We start from the raw sequence: 18,855 nt of genomic DNA, 5'->3' as shown, positions 1-18,855 counted from the left end.
TACATCTCTTTAAACTGACTAGCTTCCTCAGGACATATCTATTTCTTCCTAGGTCTCTAACTTAACCATCTTTCATTCCAGGTCACTATGGAACTTTCTTATATTATATCCTTCAGTAGTAAGAATCTTCTTTTTTCAAGGTATATTCAGCTTTATTTGCAATTTCTTTCCTAGGTATTAACTGAGTTCTTATCTTCCAAAGTTTCTGACATATATTACTCACATTGCCTCTTCTTTGTTTTTGAAATGCAGCATCTTACTATGCTATCCCAGGTTGACTGCTCTCTTACTTCAATTCTTATTGTATTTTCCTTCAAATAGCTTTAAAATTGGATTAAACTATCCCCTAAAAGCTCCAAGTTTTTTTCTGAACTTCATTCTCCAGAATGCCTACCTTCATCTAGAATCATCTCTGCAAACTCTGTCCCCCACTCCACTCATCTTGCCAATCCTTCAACTCCTTATACACTCATTTTCCCATACCTTCATGTAACAGTCCTTTGTCATCCTTTAAGATAGCCATCTATGATTAACATCTCTACAACTTACGGTTCAATTTCTCTGTTCTAATGCAGACTGGGGAAGGCTTCCATATTTCTGGCTGTATTTATCTCAAAAGAATAAAACCTACTAACATTGTTTGACATTGAAAATATGGAGTCACTAACAGCTCTGTAAAAGGAGTTTTGAATGCATGTTTCTTTTATATTATGAAAGATAGTAGTCCATTATCCATGCCCTGTAACAATAATCTGTGTCTGGTATGTGGAAAGCAAAGAATGAGAGACACTTTCTTTTATCCCTGTGAATGTGTTCCCAGTGCTAATAAAGAAGTCTAGACTGATGTGCAGAATGAAGCCTTTACTCTGAGGCTTTGTTGGTTTCCAGAAGCAGGGCTTCTTCATCCGGCAGACAGTATCTATATTTCATTACACAGAATCCTCTACTTAATTAGACTGGCTCTTTAAGCAAATTTCTTCTTAAATAGCATTCTCTCTTTGTATTTTCACATCATAGATCAGAACAACTGTGCTCTTAGTTCTTGTTGTTCAAAAGGGCGTTAGCAAGTTGTCCCTGGGGACTAGTTAGGATGGACAAAAACATCAATTTGAATCTATCAGAGCCCACATAAGATACTGAAAATTGTATGGCAAACTAATTTTTCTCATTGATGATAAAAATAAAAAAATTCAATAAACATGAATTAAAGCTATTAAATAATAGATTCTTAGAAATTTCACAAGATGTTATTTGTTGGTGGGGGTTTTATGACAGTATAGCATTCAAGAATTTTTTAGGGGGGAGGGAGAATGTTTAGGTTTGAGTTAAATTTAATTAGGAACATTTTCATAAAAACATTGTGTTCCCTGTTTTTATATGCTTAGAATAAAAAGTTAGCCATTAAAATTGGAAGAATGTCTGCAGTAATTTGTGAATATAAACATTATGTATATAAGGCCTATTTCCCTTCTTGTATTTACTAACAGATACTATTAATTTTTTTTAATGTTTATTTATTTTTGAGAGAGAGAGAGGGAGAGAGAGAAAGAGAGAGAGAGACAGAGAGAGACAGAGTGTGAGCAGGAGAGGGGCAAAGAGAGAGGGAGACAGAATCTAAAGCAGGCTCCAGGCTCTGAGCTGTCAGCACAGAGCCTAATGTGGGGCTTGAACTCACAAACAATGAGATCATGGCCTGAGCTGAAGTTGAAAGCTAAACTGACTGAGCCACCCAGGCACCCCTACCAATAGACACTATTAAGAAAACTACTTGGGGTGCGTGGGTGACTCAGTTGGTTAAGTGTCTGACTCTTGATTTTGGTTTAGGTCATGATTGCGGTTCATAAGTTTGAGCCCCACGTCAGGCTCTGCACTGACAGTGCAGAGTCTGCTTGAGATTCTCTCTCTCCTTCTTTCTCTGCCCCTCCGCCTCCCACCCGCCCCTCCCCCCCCAATAAATAAGTAAACACAAGAAAAAAAAGAAAACTACTCATTAAGATAGCTACATATAAGATAATGATACAAAAATGGTTATCCTTATTATTTTAACCAATAGGTAGTTTGTCTGTCTATAGTAATTTGGTTTCCAAATTCAAAGATCATATCACTAATGGGGGAAAATAATTAAAGTAAAGGATATTTTTTCCAGTGTGAGTTCTCTTTATAATTTCCAGTACTTGTTGGCACATACATTTCAAGTAAATTTGCTCTGCCCAGATTTTCTTAGTAAATTTAGGCAACCGATCAATATTGCAGGCTTCTGTGCTGCTTGTCACAGGAAGCACCTGGATCTTTTATCTGTCCATACTATGGAGATTTCGCAGGTAATTTCCAGCTTAAGTCTCTTTGGTTGCCTAGAGCCAGGTAAAACACATTGGATAGCTCGAGCAATAATTTTGACAATAAAAGTTGCCACATAAGGAAAATGAAGTTTCTAATTGGGCCCAGGTGTTTCTGTTTGACGTTCCTTGTTTGGAGGCCATGAAGAGTGATGAGTTCACCTCAGCTTCATTCTGCCAGGTAAAACTGGGGACCTTAGGCTACAACTGCTTTAAAAAGAATTTCATCCATGGAGTTCTGTCTACAACCACCTTATTAATTTGCGTGGACTGTAATATTTAGGTGGGTTGCTTGAAAATGTTTACTTCGTAATTGAAAATAAAACTATTTGATTTCATGGCCTGAAGGGTTAGCTCCTCTCAGAGGGACACCATATTTTGATGGTGTCCTACAGTGACTTCTCTACAATAATGGCAGCAGCTAGCAATCTTTCTGAAGATAGTGTCCAGGTATGAAGATGTATGTGCTAATCATAGCAGACAAAGCTTGCAGGCCCAGGCTGAACTGGCAAGTCAGTTTCTGTTTCTAATTCTGTAAGAGCATCTTCAAAGCCACCTGCAGAAGGCAGGCTTTTCAGCTGTCTCTCAAATCAATCCATATTTCCTGAGCTTCTGTGTTCTGGAAACCATATAGCTCTCAGAGAAGGAGGAGACTTAGAGATCATTACTCAGAGCCCCTCCCCTCTCACCTCCTATTGTATAAATTGAATTGAGGTCTTGAAAGGGTAAATGAATTGTCCAGACTACACAGTTACCTGATGGCTTTGCTGAGACTAGAGCCCCATATTCTGCGTCCCAGTCACAGTTCAGTGCTATGCTGGTAAATTCTGTCTCTCTGCTCTGTTGTAATCACTATTTTCCATAGACTCTCTAGATCTGAAATGTTCTTTTCTATATGAATTCCATTTTGGCTCCCAATTCTGGTTCATTATCTTGATTCGTCAAACCATTGCTATACAAGGCCCATGCTAAAAGTTCACATCCTGGCCCTCCCTTCACCAGAAACTTTTCTCATTAGAAATCGCAAAGAGAGAAATAGGCAGTTTTTCTTTCAAGACTGTGCTTTCTAGTTCCACTTCAAACATCAACTTTACCTTTTCTGACCCTCTGCTACAACTAAATGATAACTGCCCTTCCACTAAAATGCTATGGAGATTTGTACCTTACTTGTGGAATAATTGCTCCTGTGTACTTATCTTAGGCTATTTATGAGTTATATGAGGACAGTGAGCATGCATATCATCTTCAGATTTAAAGTGAAAGCTTATTATAAGTCATCACAGTTGGCATAGTATTAAAAATGCTATTTTAGGGGCACCAGAGTGGCTCAGTCAGTTAAGCATCTGACTTTGGTTCAGGTCATGATCTCATGGTTCATGGGTTCAAGGCCCACCTCTGGCTCTCTGCTGTCAGTGTGGAGCCTACTTCGGATCCTCTGTCTCCCTTGCTTTCTGCCCCTCTCCCACTTTCTCAAAACAATAAACATTAAAAAATAAAATAAAATAGTTTATAAAAAATGCTATTTTGGGGATGTTATTATGAATGTAGTAATTTTTCAAGGAGTATATACTCTCTAGGAATATTTAATCCAGTATTAGCACATTACCTTCTTTCTGCCCACTGTCAAAGTCAAGGTTCTTGTGTTTTTAGCTCTCCTGAGTAGTGAGATTTCTACCTTCACATGGGCCAGGTCATCCCCAACATAAAGATTCAGATAAAGAGAGCCCAGAATTTTGGATTGCTTGTGTACCCACTACCTCAGATGGATTCCTCTCTTGGATTCCTATCTTGGATTCTTATCTCTCTCCTGTGCCTGAGGTGTCTCCCCACTAACCAAGAGGCATATCTGCATATGGGTCCTTTCCTTTATTGTCCGTATCATTTGGCTTCTCAGTCTGGCAAAGTTTCTCTTGCAGTGAATAAGATTCTTCATTAAATATGACACTTGTATTCCTAACACGTTTTTATGTGATGATGCTGGTCCAGACACCACTCTTCGGGAATTGCTGGTCTAGAAAAACATTTTCTTTTGTTTTTTTGTTTTAAAAACTACTTCTATTTTTAAAAAGTGTTAGTCTTGAAATGATTTCAAATTTACTAAAGTTGTAGTAAAATACACAGAGTTCCACTATACCGTTTACTCAGATTCCCAATTGTTTATATTTCTGAACCATTTGAGAATAACACTTCTGTATCTAACCAATTCCTAGTTGTATCTGCCTAATATCAGAATGCTAACCTGTTACCAGCTCAGCTATTAACCTCTTTGTTTTCTTTTTTTAATCTACTATTTTATCTTTTGCTTTTAAAATTTGAGAAGTTATTAAAAAGGAATTTTCAATTTTGAAAATCCCCTTAAAGCCTCATTTTGAGGGAGAAGTTTACTACTTGTATCCAATTTTTGAATAACAGAGGGTCAAAGGTATACAGAATCTCTGGAAACCAGAACTGGTGAGTTGGAAACCACTGGTGGAGCACTCCTGCAATGTTGAGGTGAACACTTGCATTTACGTGGTACCTCCTACAAGCAAATTGCTTGATCTTTAGTTTTCTTATTTATTTCAACAACTACATGAAATATATAGGAAGCTTGATCTGTTAATTGGATTTCCTTTATAGAAAATCTTTAGAAACCGTCTTTCTCCCATGTTGAGATGGATTTGACTTTCCAATCTTGAATTCAAGAACTATCTCTAAATATTGTTTTACAGGCAGATAGATTAAAGAAAAAAATTATTTGTCAAGAAACTTCATTGGGGCGCCTGGGTGGCTCAGTCGGTTAAGTGTCTGACTTTGGCTCAGGTCATGATTTCACAGTTCGTGAGTTCGAGCCCCATGTCGGGCTCTGTGCTGATAGCTCAGAGCCTGGGGCCTACTTTGGATTCTGTATCTCCCTCTCTCTCTGCCTGTCCCTGTTCATGCTCTGTCTCTCTCAAAAACAAATAAAACATTAAAAAAAGAGAAATTTTATTAATCTACAAAATTGTCCACAGTCTTTTTTCTCACTCAGTAGTGTCAGGGTCTGATTCCAGTGAATATCACAGGCTGTGAGAAGTCTACTACAGTGACCGAGGATAATAGTTTTAATTTTTATGAAACAATTTATCTTCCTGGGATGTGATTTATTTTAGGCATGCCCCAATTTCTTTCAAGCCTTAGGCCCAAGTGTCTGTGATAATTTGCAACACTTGGTGCAATAACCTGGTGTTCTCCACATTCAGTGTAGGATTACTGCTTCTAATTTTGCAGACAGAAAACCAAGGGACATAATAAAGTGAAAAATGGCACCAGAAGTCAGCAGAATAACTAGATTAGACTTCAATCATTTAATTCACTATCAAGTTAGAAACTCTCTCACTTGTTAACTTCTTATTCAGTCTGATTTCCATCCCAATGCATGGGTCTCTTCATCTATTCCATGCATGAAGCTTCATTTACTTCAAAGGCTCTCCTATATAGAGGAGAAAGAATGAGTACCTGGCCTGATTGGTATTCTGCCTTGAGCTTTGTAAGGATGTTTGTTGAAGACTAATGGTTGATGTGGACTCCATGAAGAAGACTCAAACCTTGACCTGTTGTTTAAAATCATATGTTACACAATGTCACAAACCTGATGGTTAAAACTATTAGCCATCAGAATCCATCTATTGGCCTTTAAAGCCAAATAATTTTGCATGATAATTTGCCCAATACCGACATGAGACTTTATGTTGAGGGGTATCTGCCATATGATTTTAATAACTCCTCTTATCCCTTAGTAGTCTTCTACTCCTCCCGATATGCTGATCAATTTGTCAGTATTCAGAGGCAAAAATCCATTTTAATGTTGATTCTGGTGACCTATCATCCAAAACATAAAACTACCACTCCTCCCTAATGCCTCCTCACACTATTTCAAATAATTTAAGTGAAATAAAAATGACATCTGTTTTTACTTTCAGAAACTTACTTCTATCCCTGCTGCCCTGTCATTGATGATCACCCCTAACTGGAAGCTGACTTTGGGTTTCTCTGTATTCATGTTTTCCTTTTCCCTCTAGTGTGCTCTAAGTGAACTGTGCCCATTCAGTACCACTCCTGCGGCCCCTCGCCCCCATTATTATATTCATATAATAAGCATGAACGGATAAAGGAACAGCTGCTATAAAATTTTGCGCACATATTTATAAAGACAAAGATCAAAGATGCTGACTTTGAAGCAGATAAGGAAACAAAGGATAATATTCCCTTTCTTTATGTCCAGGGCCTCACGCTGACCACTCTGCTGGTGGGGAAGCCACTTAAACACCACTTAAGAAATAGAGCTTTAGGCAGGAAGAATTCTCATGGAAAACAGACACATTCAACTTCTACACAGTAAGAAGATCTCCATTTGGAATGACCTGTTATTCTCCCTTATTATCGCTCAGCATTCCAAAGCAATGTGGATGAACAATAATGCTGTGGTTGTTGGGACTCATAAAAGCATTGAGCGGTTGGGGCTTGCCCAATAAAATCCAATTTAGTGCTTAGTTGAAGGGAGACTTGTAGAGTAAAATGGCATATTGCACTTTAGGATCACCCTGCTAATTCTATCTGCTCTTCTACCGATTTGACTGCTGCTGCCCTGTTGTGTTGTTGCTCTAGGCTGTGTGAATAAAGAGCTTTAGAGGAAATCATAAATACTTGATTTAATTAAGACCATTACCAACACCACGTCTAGCCTCCTTTCTCCAAGTGCCAAGGTATGGATTACTTTTGAACAAAAGTGATGCAATAAATACGTAGGGACGAAATGCAGTTCCTGTTTTGTGGTTTGTAAAAAAGAGTGCATCACAAGATGCCCTGTAGCAATGAAAGATTTTCTGGTCAGCAGTTTCCTTTGGAGTAGAGGTTTCCAGGGCTAGAGGCTAGGGGGATACACAATCAAACCTTTTCACATCAGTCAAAAAAGAAAAGGAAAAAAAAAAAGCAGCTCTAGTTCAGCCATTTGATCCTATGCTGAGATATCCAGGGCTGTTATTTTAAAGCCACAAGCCACAGGGATTGTGCTATTTTCTGCTCCAGCTGGACAATTTTGACTTTCATGCAAATCTCTGCATTAATGTGAAGAACAATGTCAATCCTGTTCATCCACTGACCCTTGTATTTTGTTTGAAGAATTCATTATATTTATCCAGATGCTATTACTAATATTGATAATCATTGAATAGCATGAATAAATTTTATCCACTCTGGATCTTTCCTAGGGTTAAATATATTCCTTCTTTTTATTTTATTTTTTTTATGGATAACTAGCTCATTCTGGTTTGCCTGGGGTTTTCCTGGTTTTAAAACTGAAATTTCTGCTCACTGAGACACTGCTTAGTCCAGTTGGTAACTGTTTCTTTTCTCTGTTTTCAGTTCTGCACTGTGCCTTGTAAATCACCATCAGAATATTTTTTATATACTTTAAAGTCTTATGCCACAAGTTCTATGGCCTCAGCTAGCTCTAAAACAAAACAAATTTTGACTGGGATTGCATTGAATGTGTAGATGGTTTATATGCACAATGGAATACTACGTGGCAACGAGAAAGAATGAAATATGGCCTTTTGTAGCAACGTGGATGGAACTGGAGAGTGTGATGCTAAGTGTAATAAGTCATACAGAGAAAGACAGATACAATATGTTTTCACTCTTATGTGGATCCTGAGAAACTTAACACAAGACCATGGGGGAGGGGAAGGAAAAAACAAGTTAGAGAGGGAGGGAGGCAAACCAAAAAAGACTCTTAAAAACTGAGAACAATCTGAGGGTTGATGGGGGGTGGGAGGGAAGGGGTGGGTGGGTGATGGGTATTGAGGAGGACACCTTTTGATGAGCACTGGGTGTTGTATGAAAACCAATTTGACAATAAATTTCATATTAAAAAAATAAAACAAAACAAAAAAACAAAACAAAAACAAAAAACAACCCATTGAAAATTAACAGTAGCATACCTTATCCTTGAGCACAATTTCAAGAACTAAAGCTACTTCATTTTAGTTCTGCTCCTCACACTTCCATAGGAGAGAAAAGAAAAAAAAAAAAGCACAAGAAACACATTACCACATCTATTGGTAATCCTAATTATGAGTGACTTTCAAATTCTACTATTTGATTCTTCCCTTTTGGAAATTTCCTTTTGTGAAAGAGGCTAAATGTAGCTAACTTTTACTGAGTGCCTTAATATATACCAAGTACTGTCTAAGTCCTTTAAATGAATTTGCTTTTTTTAATCCCCTCAAATTCCAGTGAAGAGAGTCTAATTATGGAGTTGCACAAGATGTGTGCTACACAACTCCAGGGGGCACCAATTACATAGATGAGGTAGTTGTGCTGAAAAAGTAGATATTATTATTATTCCATTTGTTAGATGAAAAAACAGCAGCACAGAGAGATCAAATAACGTGCCTATGACCAAACAGCTAGTAAGTGGTAAATAGGTTTACATTGGCAGTCTTGTTTCAGTGCTCCCAATGGGGCCTATTTCTAATAACACTTGCAATAGCAAATCCTTACTCATATTTGAAATGCGTACTTACATATCTGTTGTTTCTCTGCCTTTATTTACCCAAAGCTGTCCTGAAATTGTTCCATTCGTAGAGCCTAATCCAACTACATTGCTTAACTATGTCTTTTAAAATTTATTTATTGTTTTTCTATTTCCTCATAATTATTGTTGGGCAAAATGGAACCTAAAAATATGTGTACCTTTCCTGGTTCATTATGAAAATATAACTTAAAGAACAATACTGCCCACCAGAATTTTCTGTGATGATGGAAGTGTCACATATCTATGCTGTCCAATTTTAGGAAACAATAGCCATGTGTTGCTATTGAGTACTTGAAAAGTAGCTAGTGCTGCTGAAGAACTAAATTTTAAATTTTATTTAATTTTAATTAATTTTATATTAAATTTAAATAGCTGCATGTGGCTGGGGGCTACCATATTGGGCAACATAGGTCTTAAGCCATTCACTTATTAAGGTCATCTTAATATTTATTATGAATATTATACTCATTGCTTCATTAGTTAGAAATATACCTGTCCACTGGCTCCTACATGACTATATTTAAAGGACAGGTAAGAATGGGGCAGGAAGGAGAGAGAAATCACACCAGGGGGATCCATACTTTCAATCTCCTGTGCTTGTTTTATTCAGCAATGTTTGTAAGGGTGCAAAGATAATCACAGAGTAGATTACTTGGGGGGCCATAAAACCCATATTTAGGCATTTTTACAGGCACTGGACACAGTAGGGTTTTGAGTCATCAAGATGAAGATAAACACAAGAATCATGGCTTTATAGGAAAATTATCAAAATTACCTCTGAACTATCAATTAGCCTTCGTTATCGTCTGTCTCCTTCCCCCATCTCTCTATATTCATCCACAATTTTATGTATCACACGTGTAATAGGAATGCAGTTTGTTTTCTGCTATTTTAATACACTTTTAACACAAGATGTATCTGAGATTTGTGATAAAAGACTCTTGGGAAATTTCTTCAAAATAAAGTCAGCTTCAAGTCATAAACTTTGACTTTTTTGACTTTGTTCCTTTGAATGATTGGGTAGAACAGAGACCCCTAAAAAAAGAAGGGGTGATTATGAAAACAAGCTGGATGACTAGTTTCTCCATTTAAGGTCTTTTCCTGGCTTTGCTTGACTACTATAGTCGCACATCATTAGTCTTGAAAAGAATGTTCACAGGGAAACCACCTTACGGTGCAAACGCATTTGGAGCAGGTGCGCGTGCTTTATTACATGCCCATGAGCACCAGTGAGGCCTTTGTTGTTGGCCACCCTTCTCCCCAGGGCTTGGCCTCTCTCCAGAGTCTCCTTTCACTTACTTTGCCAGCCAAATCTCCCTTTGCTTGCAGGAAGAAAGTATCTGTAGCGGCACTGTGTGCTACTTGACTTTTAGCTTGTAGTATCAGCTGCTGCCATCAGTTCCTTCATCTGCAGTCTCACTTGTCCACTTAAAGTGACGTCGTCCGGTAGTAATGCCCGCCACAACACACAACGCTCAGTTACATTTGGATGTCAGATAAATAATGAGTACATTTTTAGTAGAAGTATGTTTCAAAATTTGTATGGAACACAATTTTTAAGTCTATCTCAAATTTTGCATGAGACATACTAAGAAATTATTTGTTGTTTATCTGAAATTCAAATTTAACTAAGCATCCTTTATTTTTATTTGCTAAATCTAGCAATCCTACATCAGGAGCATTCTCTTCATCATAACAGCAAGGAAAGAGCTGATGCAACTCAAACTTTCTGGGAAGGCATCACAAGTCATTTGAACAGTGTGTTCACCTTTCAGAAATACCAGATATGCTCTTCTTGGAGTGACTAACACTTTAATAATGGCAATAGTCACTGAATCTGAATCTTAGCTATGACAAAAGAGTGTTGAGAGGACTAATGACTTATTGACTGGCTCTGGCTGAGCACCTCATGGAGCTTCATTTGATCACCAGAATAGAACAGCAGTTTAAAGTACAGACGGTTAATGACTAATTCAGAGCTGGGAACTTTATTTTTTTATTTATTTTATTTTATTTTATTTTTTGTGCTTTTTTGCTTTTCTCTCCTATGGAAGTGTGAAGAGCAGAACCAAATGAAATAGCTTTAGTTCTGGAAATCGTTTGTGCTCAAGGATAAGTCATGCTACTGTTAATTTTCAGTAGGTTGTTTTTGTTTGTTTTGTTTTGTTTTGTTTTACAGCTAGCTGAGGTGATAGAACTTGTGGCATTAGCCTTCAAAGTATAAAAACATTCTGATGGTGATTTACAATGCACAGTGAAGAACTGAAAAAAAAGAGCAGAGAATGTGCCATAATAAAATTTGTATTACATAAAATCAATGATACAGACATCAATGCCATTGTTCATCATCTTGCTAATGACAGGGGGGACAGGGCCAAGAAGACAGCATGACTTTGCAGCCCACCTAGCAACTTCTGGCTCTATCAGAGGTAATCCTAAACTAGAGGCGAAGCCACCACGCTCAGTCCCAAACATAGTTCTTTTATAGCTGTCTGAATTTATTTCATCTCCCCTTTATTCTTGGATTAGTGGCTTTAAAATGGAAATGCTGGATTCATTTCAGTTATTAGACTGATGTAAGCATTGTAATTCTCTCTCTTGAATTCTTAAATGTGTTGATTGTACTCTGGGAATTTTATGGTTCTTTTAAAAATACTGAAAGTGCTTTGCTCCATTTTTCTGATGTAATTGCTTGTACTATTTAATTCCCAACTCTATTATATTTGAACTTTTGCAGAGGAATCAAAGAAACACAAAAGACGTTCTAAATGATAAATTTCCATTTCTTCTTTCAAAATACAAATAAAACTAGTTTGTCATAAATTGGAGGAAAAGAAAATTTTGTTAAGGTGGAACTTATTCAGAGTCAGAAGTCTTGTTTTTTTAAAGGAAATACTCTGGTGACCAAAACAAATGGTGGCGAGTTGGTGACACAATAATAATTGGCAGTCTCTGGTGTCCAAAGCCATTTGCTTGAATTATTTATGTCTCAAAACTGACAGGAATTTCATAAAAGCAAATAAGGCAAGTCCAGCGGGTGTCGTTTACATGATGCAATCACACATCTGATTGACTGCAGGTCTCATCTGCCAGAGCTGATGCCTTAAAAACCCAGGGGAGGAGTTTATTTCAAGACAGTCCCATACCCATCAAGGTTTGATTAGTTCTTCACCAGCTTGATTCCATTGATTGTCAAAAGCAGGTTGACAGAGAAGAACAATGCAGCTACTGTTTGCTTTAAAGCACCTCAGCCCGCAGGAATTGCCACTGAATTGTACCCTTAGACTTTGAAATGATTGTTCAGTCCCCTAAAAAATACTTTCAAAAATTATCAGTAACTAACTGAATGATTTGTTGCTTTATAGTACCTGAGATGTGGCTGTTGCAGTCTGGCAACCTCCTTGGATGGTTTTTCAGCTTTGTCTCTGGGACTCAGCTGGTCCTTAATGTCTTCTCTCACTCCTCATTAACTTGGTTTTCTCCCACTGCAGTTTCCTTCTGGCAAGGTGGGTGGAGATAGGGCCATGGTTCCATTGTACTGGCCTTTGAAGTTGGAATAGTAAGTGAGAAAAATGAAATTGCCCCAAGACAATTTACATAGTCTTCATTACAAACAGATGAGTGGCTCTTCCTACCCATTTTAATGTGAACTTTGGAGTAATGCTCATGGAGTTTATGATCCTGAAAATTTAGGTTTATCTTATACATTTTAAGAAAGAGATTTTAATGTGCAAAGAGAGCAACATATTTATGAAATTTTCATTTAAGTTTGTATTTACTTTTGCCTTGGACATTACAACAGACTTTGGGAATTAAATGAATGACTTATAATACTCTTCAGATTTTTTGTATCTATGGAATATTTTATATTCCATATTTTTAGATATTTTGAATATTTCATCAAAACTGTGGAAATAAATTGTTCAGAATATCATGGTCATTGTTCATAATTGCTAAAGTCATTGCCATGTCAGTTGATGTCAATGACAAGTCATTTCCTTTGAATACTGCCATTTGTGACAACATGGATGAAACTTGAGGGCATTATACTAGGATAAGTCAGAGAAAGGCAAATACTGTATGTTCTCACTTATACATGGAATCTAAAAAAACAAACTCAGAGAATCAAGGAGTAGAATGCTGGTTGCCAGCAGCGGGAGGGGTGGGGGAAATGAGGAGGTGTTGGTCACAGGCTACAAGCTTCCAGCTATAAGATGAATAAATTCTGAGGATCTAATGTACAATATGGTAACCATAGTTAACAATACCGTATTGTGTACTTGCAAGTTGTTAAGAGAGTAGATCTTAAGTGTTCTTACCACACAAAAAAATGTTAATTATGTGACCGGATGGAGGATGTTAGGTAACACAATACATAAGTGTTGCATAGTATGTGTATGAAGTCAACACATTGGATGATTTGAACTTATACGATGTTAAATGTCAATTGTATCTCAATAAAGCTGGAAAAAAAAAGTTCTGGAGATGGATGGTAGTGATGGCTGCACAACAGTGTGAGTACACTTAATGCATTCAAACTGCCCACTTAAAAACGGTTAAAATGGGAAATTTTATGTTATGTATATTTCACCACAATAAAAAAAGAAATATAAAAAATTATTTTCTTTGGACACCCATGATGAAAAATGAATTAATGGTTGACAATTAATGGTTGAAAATGAGGATCTGCTGATAAAGGTTTCTGAAAAACAAACACTGCCCTATTCATAAGTAAAAGTTCTGGGGCAAGGCATTCAACATTTGCTCTTTGGTGGGGTTTGGGACAGTGGAGAACTCTGAAAGATGAAGGGGAGAGTTAACTCATCCAAGGGCCAGTTTTAAGAGGAAAGAATGGCTGACTTGTCCGTAGAAGAGAACGCATTTGTTTCAAAAATATTCCACTGGGGGGCCTCTGGGTGGTTCAGTCGGTTAAGCTTCTGACTTCACTCAGGTCATGATCTCACGGTTCGGGAGTTTGAGCCCCACATTGGGCTCTCTGCTGTCAGCATGGAGCCTGGTTCGGATCCTCTGACCCCTCTTTCTCTGCCCCTCCCCAACTCGCGCGCCTGTGCGCTCTCTGTCTCTGTCTCTCTCTCTCTCAAAAATAAATAAACATTAAAATAATTCCACTAGAGGCAAAAAGGCCTATTTCATATCCTAACCCATTTCTCTGTTCCTTCTAATTACCTTTTCCCAAGTCAGTGGTATAGTGTTTCTTCTCTTTTATGCTGAATACAAATATAAAAGTTCTCATTGTTATACACCCAGGTGTCCAGGTGTATAATTGCATCAGCAGGAAAAGAAAAGATTTCTTTTTCCAACGGGACACTTAGAATAAAAGCTAGAGCTAGAAAAGCTTTTATTAAGCAGATTATCTTTTCAGTGGTACCTAGCTTTCCTGACCTTCCTAGAATGTCCCACACTCAAGTTCCAACTGGGTAGAGGAAACTGCTTCTCCTGCCACTTCATCTACTTTAAATGTTTGTGGTCCTGGTGTGAGAGGGGAACGTCTCCAGAAATCACACTGGGATTTGTTCAGACTTTTCAGAGCTCCCCTGTTCCAGGCACATGTGAAAAGGTTTAAGTCATGCAAATATCACGAATAAATGAGTCGTATTCATCTCCAACTCTTGTTTACAAAGATGTGCTGGACACCTGGGAAAGCAGTCAAACCTCAGTCAACACTTGACATGAAGTTTAACCTCCTCCTAAGGAAATAAGCACTTAAAATTTGCTGAGTCATCAGACTCTCACACTTTTCATGGGAACCGTGGACTAGGAGGTTTCAGATATATCCTTCCACTGGGTATGCTCACAGTTGGAAAATATGTATTATTTTTTTTTACTGCTCAGCCTGGTGTTTTTGGAACATGGCTCTTTCTTGTAAACATATTAAGATACTTTAAATTCTAAGCTTTCCTTCTGTTAGCCAGTCTGCCCTTCTCATCCTCCTCCCAAGGTCTCTCAACTCCTCTGTCTTGTTCAGAGAACAGCAAGAGAGGACACACTGGTCACATTCACATCAGCAAAGGCAGGCAGATGACTATTCTTAAAAAATAGGCAAGTATTATTTCTCCTTAAAGTGGCAGGATATTTTACATCATTAGGATACTTATTAAGGAGTACCTTTAATTGCTTTGTTTTTAGGCAATTAATGAGCATTGTCTCAGCACCCACAGATAATGAATGGGTTAGTGAATGAGGATCTAGGAGACTGGACATGGTCTCTGCTATCAACGAACATATAATAGATGATCATCATAATAAATACCAATAGAAATACGTGCAAGTGAAAAACCCTAACTACGAAGCAGGAAGAACACTTACTTTTGAAACAGAGTGTTGATGTTAGTAAGGAAAAGTTTCCAAACAACTTTATTGCTACAGAGTGAATATGAATTCATTAAATGTGATGGGAGAAGGTTATGAATATTCAGAATTTATCCATTTCTGAGCTATATCCATCAAAGAACTGACAACTGCATAACTATCTCACATTTTGGGTATGTGAGATACATTGGAGAAATTAATAATTTTTACTATGGAGAAAATACCCATCTCCTCCAGACACGTTGTACTCTACCCTTCCCTAATTTGTTCTGTTTGCCTTGGCAGACTTAATAGTATCTTTGCAGTATTTTGCACGGGAGAGTGCCTGGGGAGAGGATAACCACCCCCCCTTTTTCCCTCTTACTACTAGATAGCAGTTCATTCAAGAAATGTGAAAAAATGGTATAGCTGAATTGTAGACCGAGGTACCACTATACAGATTCTAGCATAAATATATGTTAGCAGAGAGTAAAGAAAGTTGGTTGACAGAGAATGTTCCAATTGCTTTGGTGGAGGTATGAGGATTTTGCCAAGTAAAGACAATATTCTATTCCTCATTTTTTTTTCTTTAGAGGATAAAGTGTAGTTAAATCAATATCAGAAGAATATAGTTGGAGATTACAGAGAGGAAAAAATCTGGATGCCCTAAAGATGTTACATTTCTTTAAGCTACTATGGGTTTGTGAACTGTAGTCACTTCTTGTGCCATATTTTATTGTGAAATGTTACAGGAGATATGATTGATTTAAACTTTGGTTGTATATTATTTCAAAATGTTAGATTAAATCACAAGTAACAAGTGACTAATAAGGATAATAATTTGCTTTCATTTGACCTGTGTTAAATTCCTGAGATTTAATTTGAATTTTTAAAAACAAGTAGTTATTTCTAAAACCAGCTTCTATGAACAAGTCATGGATAATGCTAAAACATAGTGGTGAAGCTGAGGGCTTGCTTCAACTGGTAAGTAAGATGGCATATTCAGTGCCCAATACTTAATGTAGTCCTACCTTAAGATCTGCTATAGATGGGATGCTTACATTCCCCCCAAATTCATATGTTGAAGTCTTAACCTTCATTGTGGTAGTTTTGGGAGGTGAAGGTTTGGGGAGGTAAGTAGGTCCTAAGATAAGAGCCCTCATGAATGGTATTGGTACCTTTGTCAAAGAGACCCCACAGAGTTCCCCGGTCCTCCTAACATGTGAGGTTGTAGAGAGAAGATGGTTGTCTCAGAACCAGGAAGCAAGTTCTCAAACACTGAATGTGCCAGTGCTTTGATCTTGGACTATCCAGAATCCAGAGCTATGAGAAAAAATTCCGTTGTTTAGTTCTAAACTACCCAGTCTTTTCTCTCTGTCCGTCTCTCTCTGCCCATCCCCTGCGCTTGCTCACACACATTCTGTCTCTCTCTCAAAATAAATGAGCTTAAAAAACAAACTACCCAGTCTATGCTATTTTGTTATAGCAGCACGAACAGACTTAGTTTCTTTTTCTAGTTGGATTTCATATGGAGTAGCTACAAGTTGATATAAATGCTTTTGTGTCAATAAGCAGAAGGATTCTGAGGTTGAGGCAAGCAAACCTATTTTTCTGAGTAGCACATAGCCAATTCAGGTAGCATTGGTTTTGCTAATATTAGCCATGTAAATAAAAATAGGTAATAATATTTTCTTATAAGTATATAGACATTTCCAAAGTACCTCCTATCCAATTTTCACATAAGTTATTTCATCATGTACAATATTCTTGGGAAGAAGGGATATCAATGTCACTATTTACTAAATAGGAAAAGTTACGGGCTCTCAGAGTTCAACTCACTAAGAAAACAATTTTCTAAAACCAATTTGCTGAAAGCTAATTTTCCAATAAGCTGAATCACTAAATGATAATTCAGTAACAAAAATTTGAATTTAATAATAAGAATAATATGTTCATGGCCATTAAATGAATTTTAAAAATGTTCCTTAAGACATATTTGGTAAACTAGTGAATTTTATGAATTTTTCATTTGGCAAATTGATTGTTTAGTACTTTGGCTTGCTTTCAAACTGACAAATTCATTCATTTAATACTAAAATAATGCATTTCATGAGCACATACTGTATGTCAGGGATTGGGTGTTTCCTACTGAATGAGGTAGTAGTACATACATTATAGTTAGTGGAACAGAGAGTCGAGAACATTGTCACAGAACAGAGTGCTATAATAGTCATGTTATGGGAATACAGAGGAAGACCATAGGGGAGAAACAGCCATTCCATCTGGCCACAGGAGGGTTCTAAGAGGAGGTGATACTTGAGCTGAGATTTAGAGGCTGAAAGTGATTTACCTAGGGGATGAGCAAGTGATCAGAATGTAGGTCAAGGGATCAGAATATGCTTAAGGCAGTGTTTTTCAAACACTGGTGACAGTGTTCATGAAATAAATGTCAAATAAAAATAAAGTCAAGATTGACATTTTAAAAAGTAAAACAGAATGGAAAAGAAAATACCAGGAGGCACTGGATGGGATCAGGTAAGTATTATTTTGTGTAAATCTGTTTTAAATAGGTATATGTCATATGTATGTCATATTATCACAGTCAATAGATAAATAAGGCACATAAGATAGGGAGAATATGTTTATAAGGGTGCTATATGTAGACTGTTAAAGTGGGGAGAAAAAATTCAATGTGAGAGACTGTAGGCAGAAATGCCTGGACAAATAGAGACCAGATTATGGAGTCTATAGGCATTCTATGAGGTTTAAACTTTATCCTGAAGATAAAAGGAGTCACTGAAATGATTCATGGCTTCAGTAAACCAATTTTCTTTTAGTCAAGAAGTTTGAAAACTCCAAATGGGATAGAAGAATGACTATAAGAAAGAAAATTTTGTTTTCTAATTCTACTACTTACCCTCAACCCAAGCTTTTATTTCTTAGAAGCTATAGCTACTATTAGTTTCTGTTTTTGTAAAAGTGTACACAATAAATATTTCCTGATTTTTCTGCTTCAGATGAGATCATTTAATTACTTACTGAAAAGGATGAAGAACCTACCGTAACCACACAGCCTACTACCTTCCCTTTCCCTTCTACCTTATGAATTGTGTTAGATGTTTTCTCTTTTTTTGGGTGGTTGCATTATAATTTGAACTACTATACTTAACTCTTGATATTTCAGATATATACCATATTTATTGACTCTTTATTATGGAAATATGGAATTAATATTGTAAATGTTTGATAGAAAACTGTAGATTGAAACAATCTGTTAGTCCTAGAAATTTCCAATTTAATGGGTAGAGAAGATATTTCTCTCAATCTCTCTCTTGTCTGTCTACCATGTATATCTTTGTCTACGTATCTTTATATAATAACCCTACAATATCCCTTAGAAATCAAGAAGATGCCAAACATAAAACTGTGGGAAGAGAGAAAGCAAATGTAATCATTTTATAAAGCCCTCAAAATAGAGAATGAGTACTGGGCATTCTATAAATCATGACCTAATTCCTTCTTTAAATAGATGACTTTATTAAACACGTTCCCTGTTGGTTTCTTTGGGACAAGAGATCTTTATCTTTTCCTTCTTTTCTTTACCTTCATTTTGAGTAATGAATGATTTTGAACTGAAAACATTAATAATTGCTT

At 36.9% G+C, this 18,855-nt stretch overlaps 1 long non-coding RNA gene across 1 annotated transcript in view; it reads right to left on the bottom strand.

The window, feature by feature from the left end:
• LOC123608867 overlaps nucleotides 1–18,855 on the bottom strand; it is a 101,036-nt gene that overhangs the window by 21,586 nt on the left and 60,595 nt on the right. Inside the window, exon 5 of the long non-coding RNA XR_006717482.1 lies at nucleotides 12,261–12,435. This is a non-coding gene — a long non-coding RNA (uncharacterized LOC123608867). The remainder of the gene's footprint in view (nucleotides 1–12,260; nucleotides 12,436–18,855) is intronic.

Source organism: Leopardus geoffroyi, chromosome A1, assembly GCF_018350155.1.
Source record: "Leopardus geoffroyi isolate Oge1 chromosome A1, O.geoffroyi_Oge1_pat1.0, whole genome shotgun sequence".
Classification (NCBI taxonomy): Eukaryota; Metazoa; Chordata; class Mammalia; order Carnivora; family Felidae; genus Leopardus; species Leopardus geoffroyi.
The sequence above is the reverse complement of the archived record's forward strand: the minus strand, read 5'-3'. Positions and strand labels throughout refer to the sequence as shown.